The following is an 8,382-nucleotide window of genomic DNA, read 5'->3' on the forward strand; positions in this document are numbered from 1 at the left end:
GAAGAAGATTTTCTGATAAAATTTACTGAAAACTTTACACATTGACCTTAAGAACAAAAAGGAGAAAAAAACAACTTGGAGAAAAGCCTGCATTAATCATCTTAATGAATAGATCAACAGATCATGCAAAGTAATTTTAGGAGAAAAAATAAAATGAAATATATACCAAATTAGAGGCAATTCTTACATCAATTTTAAACAAATTATTGAACAGATGATACATAATTTTGTAAATAAAAAAATTGTATAAAATTTAATACGGTGGGGCGACAATGCTATTTTTTTGCCTTATAATTCAAGTTCAATTTGATAATTTCAATAAACATTTATGATCAGTTCAGTAAAAAAATCATTTTTTTTTAATAGAAAATTCGAAATGGTTAATAGAATGTTTAATTTTGATCAGTAAATAATGCAAAATTGACCAGAAATGAGTTTAAAATTATTAAAACCATGCTTGAGTTGCCAATGCCAAATCGATTATTACCTTTCGAAAGAATATTTTACAATTTTTGTGCATTACAACTTTATGATTTCCGTTTTATTTATCTACTTACTGATTTTGATTTTATGACTCTGGCGCATCTTTTAGATCTGGAAAATTTTATGAAATCAAATTTCACATCCTCTTTTCTTCTTCAAAGATTTTGCATGTACAAAAAATAGTAAAAGAGTTAATTAAATATAATGCAACACGTTAAAAAATAAAATTATGTGAATTTTGCTTGGAATTCTGATTTCACGAATTTTTCCGGATCTAAAAGATGTGCTGGAGATATTAATAGGTATGCTGGTTATTTTTAATAAAATACTACACGCTACAGTAAAGTATAATTTGCGCTTGAAGCTATCACGAACAATATTTTGGCTCTAAATTTCTTTGAAATGTTGTCGTTCTTAGAATAAATTTAAGTCAATTACGGTATTACAAACAAAATAAAGGGGTATAGAAATAGAAAAAAAATATATAAATCAGAATTTTTAAAATTGGTCAGTAAGTCCAGTAAATCAGTCCGTCTCAGTTAGTAAAAAAAAACCTCTCACGATAAGAAAAAAAAATCAATAAATAAAATTAAACGTCAAAGAAATAATGAAATTGAAACGGGATTGATGGGATTGATATTTTTAATCAGTAAAATATTTTATTTAGGTCTGTAAATACAGTAGAGTCTCGCTATAGGCCATCGCTCTATAGTCCACAATTTATCGACCGTTGATTTCGAAACACTGATTTTAAGTTAGGTTATGTTTTTTAGTACGCGACATGCAATGTTGTCATAATTATTTTAATATTTTTGGCAAACTTAATTGAGTAGTTGTGATAATTGTGATCCACAATGAAGAGAGCAAAGACAAGTACCACAATCGCAAAGAAAGTGGAAGCCGTCGAGCAATTTCAATACTAAAAATCGTTGATAATTTTAAAAAATTACATGGACTATAGTGCGACCCAAGTGTCAAATTTGAAACCAAATATGGACTATAGCGAGACTCTACTGTAATGTAAAATTGATCAAAAAGCACTTTAAATTTGAGATATCAGTACAGTAGAATCCCGCTAGGCCATCGCTTTATAGTCCACAATTTATCAGCGTTCATTTCAAAACACTGATTTTAAGTTGGGTTATGTTTTTTTTAGTACGCGACATGCAATGTTTTCATAATTATTTTAATATTTTTGGCATACTTTATTGAGTAGTTGTGATAATTGTGATCCATAATAAAGAGAGCGAGGACAAGTACCACAAAAAGTGACATTAAAAAATGACATGGACTATTTAGTGCGACCCAAGTGTCAAATCTGGAACCAAATATGGCCTGCTATAGCGAGGCCATACCGTATTTTTTACTGCGAATATTTTACTACCTATTTTTAAATGAATTATTTATGATTTATATTTTAGATTTCCAGAAGGATTTTATATTTCCTTGATCACAACTCATTTTGCAATATGAACTGTTATGCAAAATACATCAAAAATGTTTTTTTTCGTATAAAATTCTCTAAATTAAAATGCTTGGTTTAACTCTTTAATTAACATAAAAAATGGTCTTTAGATTTTAGATATGCTCAGAGAAATCTTGTCTATCGAAAAGTAATTTTTTTTTGAAAGAGTTTCCGAAAATCATCAGCTGAATCAGCTGAATTCTCAAAAACTTTAAATGAAGATTTCAGAAAAGGGACAGATAATCCTAACCGGCTTATGTAGGTGAGATTCTTAACGTGAGCTAACTTGGAGTGCATGCAAATTCGATTTGATGCTGAAGTAGGGAGACGCCATTCAGTTATCTTGAATCAAATTCGTGAAATTATACAAATTTTGTATTTGAACCAAAATGTCAAGGATTTGGATGAACTGACAGAAAAGTGATATATGGGTGAAATGTAGACCAGAATGTTCTCTATAATTTTCCTATAGAACATGATCTCATCGATTACTCAGAAGCCAAGATAAGCGAGGTTTTTTGTTTCTTAACTCGTTTTTTCATCCAGAGTGCCCCAAGTGTTCATTTATTGAACTTCAACTAAATCAAAGAATTGTTGTATTTTGTGGGACTTTCCATTTAAACCCCTATTTTAAGTGTCTCGGTGGAGTAGAGGCAGTCAAATTGGCATCTTAGTAATTTCAAAGCGTTATTATTGGAAAAATCAATTTTTTCACACTTAAACGGAAAAATCGGAGTGATAGCGTAGTCTGAGCGGAAAATGATGTATGAACGAAATGTAGAGACAAATGTGTTCTACAATTATGTTGAAGTAATCATCAAAATCGGTTCAGCGACAGTCGAGATAATTGAGGTTATGTGATATTGAAATTGGTTTTTCGACTGTGGCGCCCCTGGTGTTGGTCCCACGAAGTTCAAATATTCTAGAAAGTTGTAGCATTTGGTGAGATCTTTCGTTTAAGCCCTCATTCATCAAAATCGGTCACATAGAACCGGAGATATGATTTTTTGAATTTCGTTAACTTTGACCCCTCATATCTCCGGTTATATTGAAACCACAGCGCACATACGCACCATTTTGGAAACGTCCTAGACTGGACTACAACATACTAAAATTTCATTAACTTGCACAATGCCGTTTTTGAGAAAAGTGACTTTGAATTTCGATGAATTTTGACGCTATCACAGCGCCACCCGTGGTGACTTTTTGAACTTCCATCTGAAAGTGCTCATCGAGACGAAACCAAAAAGGTAAAATTTAGGCCGCTATGTTAATTAGAACCGGAGATAGAGGCCGGTCAATGTTCGAACTTTGACCCCTTATAGCTCGGGTCAGGGGTATTAGATCGACTTAAGGTTTTTTTTGTTTGATAGGTATAATCAACGGCTACAACATACTAAATTTTCAGCCCGATGCACAATGGAATTTTTGAGTTATTTAACTTTTAAGATTTAAAAATTTTCTTTTTAAAAAAAGCGCCCCTAGCGGTGGTTTTATGAACTTGCGATGTTAGAAGGGGAAGTAGAATTTCACGAGAGCTTTCCAAAAAGCCCTCACTTTTTAAATTCTGACAATTAGAACCGGAGTTATGGCCATTTTAAGAAATTTTTTTTGGACCCTTATAGCTCGGGTCAGGGGGGTCGGGGGACCTTAAGTTTGGTATTGATGGAAAGCTCTAAGGCCCAGCTATAACATACTAAAATTTGAGTCCGCTGAATGCCATAGGGGCGGAGCTATTGAGAAAACAAAAAAAGGGGGGTATTCAAAATGGCGGAAGGAGGGGTGGGGGGTGGGGGGTCTATGCACCAAGTTGCAATTTTCACCCGATATATAACCTTTGCCGAAAACCGCAAGTCGATATCTTTTTTAGTTTAGGAGCTATTAAGCTCCAAAGAGCGGCCGGCCGGCCGGCCGGGAACGTAAAATAGCCACATATATATTCGTGATCAGGAAGTGGCGAAACACATTTTGGCCAAATTTGAGGTCGATCGGACGACATGAAATTTTGTTAGGATTATAGTAGGTGAGATTGTTAAGAATCTCACCTAATATAGTTTAAATATTGTACTTTTATATGCCTATGAAAGCTTGAAATAAATAATTTTTTATTATGTTGAAAAAAATTAGAAGAAAAATCTTTTCGTAGTATTTTCCATTCACGTAACCCCGACTCTGCACATTGAAAAAATTTTCATCAAGAATTGCTTTTTGGAAGAAACTGCTTACAGCAGTGTTGTAAGTGGAAACGTCAATTTCCAGCTCAAATTTCAAATAAAACAGCAATAAAAAGGTACAATTGAGCAGAAACAAAATTAGAATCACCGGTACAAAATTTGCATCATCAAAATTTGCATAAAGGAAAACAAAAACTTTTAAATTTTACCTCCATAGATTTAATTATATAAATTAAATAAATTTTTATAATCATTTAATTTTTCTACTTAGTAAAATTTATTATTGAATTGTCAATTTTAAATTTTTGACTGCTCATTTGTTTTTCTCATATTAAATCAATGAAAATAATTATAATTTTGTACTAAACAAATTAAATAAAATACTCATATTTTATTCATATGAATATAAAGATTTTTTATTAAATAAAAAAGCTTTTTATTTTAGATTCATTATTTTTTGTAAAATGCTTTTCTAACATAATGTAGAAAAGTACTTTTCAGGCTAAATTGAGAAACCCCCCGGTGAGGTTTCATTCATATTAATGATTCTTAAGCACCACTTATTGTTATATTAATAACTTTGCAATAGTGCGCGAGACCTTCATCATATAACGCCGCAAAAAAACACACTATTTCACCGTTTATTTTTCACTTATTTCCTTTCAATTGATTATGCCTTTTCCTAGTGTTTGTTCAGATCGTTCAGATCCAGAATATCTATTAGAATCCAGCCCTGATCAAATTAGCCAGTCCGACGATATGTATATGATCGAGGAGAAGTTAAAGCAGTAATTAATCGTGAAAAGTGGGGAGACTTATGTTGAGTATTTTTTTTAACATTTTGTAGGTATTGCTATTTGTATAGCATTATGAAGAATTATAGCGAGAATATTATTTTATCACTTAATCCCAGATTTTTTTTTATTACTAAAACACTACAAAGTGACCAATTTTAAACCTACAGTCGAGTTCCTTAAATTTGAACTCCTCAAATTTGAACGACGGTTGAGTTCAAAATGTAAAATTTGAGGTTATGTGAAGAAAGTTTTGCGTGAAGTCTCAATTAGAAATATTTTTCTGGCGTTTCCTTATTATTATCGTATTACATTAACTTCCGCAACAAATTCTCTAAAGTTATTTATCTTAATTTAGGGAAAGTGCATTTCACATGAATTCCGTTACGTTTTTGAAAATGTTGTTCAAATGAGGAGTGAGAAATGTCATCTACACCCCCCAAATGTTCAAATTTGAGGAACTCTACTGTAATTTCTTTTCATTGCTCATTTTTACACCAGAAACACATTATTTGGGATTTCTCAAAAAACATAGTCTTTTCTTTAATTATTCTTAGACATGTTTAATAAACACCCTTGAATCATTCCTCATACTGATATTTCAAGGTCAAAGTTTGAAAAAGCTCTAGAAAGCGTATTTATCAATCAATATCACTACCTAGGATTCATTGGATAGGATTTGGAAGACTGAAACACTACTTACATAGAATTTTAGTCATAAACTTGGTCCAACTATTGCAAAATTAAAGTTGTTCAATTTGTTAATTTAAAAAAAATCAGATTGATCAACTTTCGAACAATTTGAATTTTCTCTAAGCTAAAAGTTCAATCTGAATTTTCCCAAGCTAAAATTCTATTCTATAGTATTACTAAAATGGAATTTTTGAATTGAGAAAACAAGCATAAAAAACTTTTTTTTGTTTTGGTTAATAGTAAAAGATATCATAAATCCCTTTGTTACGCGGTTACGTGAATCAAAAAGATCAAAGAAAAATATTTTTTCTAACTTTTTCAGCATTATAAAAAATTTATTCAGTTCAAGCTGTTACACATATAAAAGTACAACATTTAAAAATATTTTAGGATTTTTTCATATGAAAATCTTAAAAATTCAGCAGGTGGGTCCTGATTTTCAGAGACCTTTTCTGGAAAACACATATACAGTAGACTCTCGCTAATTTGGCTCTTTTAAGATCGGGCTACACAGTAAAAACAATTAACACTGTTATAGTGTGTAATCTTTCACACCACTATTTATAGTGTTAAATTTGGAAAAAATGTGTAATTTAAAATTGTTTAACTTAGAGTTGTTGAATTTCAAGTTGTTGAATTTTCATTTCATTTATTTTAGTTTTTTTTTTGCCTTTTTAGACATTTGTAATGTTTGTTTTTTCCTGTACTCGGGATTATTGTGCATTTTTTTAAACATTTTTAAATTAAACAATTAAAATAGTCTATTTTGCACTATTATAGTAGTAAAATTTTACACATTTTTTTACCGTGTACTCTTTAATTCAGGCGGCAGTTAAATTCGAAAAAAGTTTGTTAACATTTTTCAAGTTTGATTGTAATTATCAAATTAAGCAAATATACTCAAATTTGCCATGTTTTGGCTTAGTTTTGATGTGATTTTGCATTATTAAGAGGTTTTCATGAAATTTACTGAGTATGTAAAATTAATATGAGTATGCAGATGAATAAAAAATCGTTGCATTTCAAAAAGTTTGTTGCCCGAATTTCTCTCTACTTCGGGTGGCCTTTCGGTCCTAAATGACCGAATTTGAGAGAGTCTACTGTATTTTTCTATTCAGACAAGGTTATTCAAAGTAAATTCACCCAAAATCCAAAAGTAAATGTTTCCTGTTGTTCCTGTTAGCTGAAGGGTTAAAATTAACTAATTAAAATTAATTCTATTCTTTTTAATGAAAATTTCAGGAAATTTAGTTTGAGTGTTGTACTTTTTATATTTACAGTAGACTCTCTCTCAATCGGGCATATGGGCCAAAATGTCATTCAAATTATCGCGAGATTTGAGTATCAAAATCATTGTAAATTCCACAAAAAGCGCTCAAATATAATGAACCAAGATAAAACATGAGGAACTACAGAGAATTTGAACAAATTAGCTTTAAAATAAAACGTGAAAATTGTCAACAAAATTTTGTGCCCGATTGAAAAAGAGCCGATTGAGCAAGAGTCTACTGTAAGAGCTGAAATTTAATATTTTTTTATATTAAAATAAAAGTGTAAAGAAAATATGATTTTTTAGTCTTCGTAACCCACATTACCCTAAAATACATAAATCAAACCGAAAATGCCAAAAATGGTTCATAATTTCTTAATTTTTCCTTTTCAATTTTCATATTTCCTAATTTGCTAAAAGATATAATTTTTTTTTCTCCAGAAATATCCTATGAATATGAATTATAATAGAAATATTATCTATATAATATATCTGAATTAATATATTAAATATATATTAATATATATTATTCTAATTTTTAGTCTTTGAATTTATAGCTCATGGAACAGTTTTAACAAAACAATTAAAAAAAAAGCAAATAATTTAAAAGTTATGTCAAATTAACAAGAAAAGTTTATAAAAAGGATGTTTTTCCATACAGAATATGAAAAAAATTTGTCAAATCGGCGGCCAATTGGATTTTGTTAAAAGTTTGTCAAAAGGATGTTTTTCCATTAGGGTAAGTGTGCCAAATTCCGGCCAGCTTGCAATTTCGGCCACATTTTTTGTTCCTCAAATTTCAAAGAATTTTTAGTTTTTACATACTCAAGAGATTATACAATGCAAAAGAATAACAAAAAATGTAGCTTCGACAAACGAGATGACGTGAAAAAGATATTGGAAGAATTCCCGAAAGGCAAGGAACTATGAGAATGAAGGTGGCCGAAATAGGGCACACAAAGCTATTTCTATATTTTTATTCATTTTAAAAAGTATTAAAAATGATTTTAGAGTAAATAAGGACGGTAAACTCTTTACAAGGTTCCAAGCAACACTCTTTCAGAACAAAGAATAAAAAAAATCAATTTGTATTTAAAATATTACATTTCAAACTTGAGACTTTGACGCTTGCATGCAACTATGCCGAAATTTGGCACACTTACCCTATAAGTAAAAGTTTTTACAAACTTGTAAACAACTCTGTTGAGAAAATTTGAACAGTCGGTTTAACAAGACATTTTTTCAGAGAAAAAGGATAAAGAAAAAATAAGTTTTTGTTTTATATTTTTCGCAATATATAAAGATTATTAAAATCTTTTATATAAAACAATTAAACTTTCTTTTAAATAACCATTTTCATTTTTTTTAAGTGAAATAAAATCAGCAAAATATTTTTTTTCAATTTCTAATGATGGTACAGTGGTACAGAAAGACAGATAGTTAATCAATTCCGTTCCGATGAAAAAGCCCTTCTCTACTACTAACGAATATAAGCTATGGTAT

The sequence above is a fragment of the Phlebotomus papatasi genome, chromosome 3 (genome assembly GCF_024763615.1).
Source record: "Phlebotomus papatasi isolate M1 chromosome 3, Ppap_2.1, whole genome shotgun sequence".
NCBI classification, from domain to species: domain Eukaryota; kingdom Metazoa; phylum Arthropoda; class Insecta; order Diptera; family Psychodidae; genus Phlebotomus; species Phlebotomus papatasi.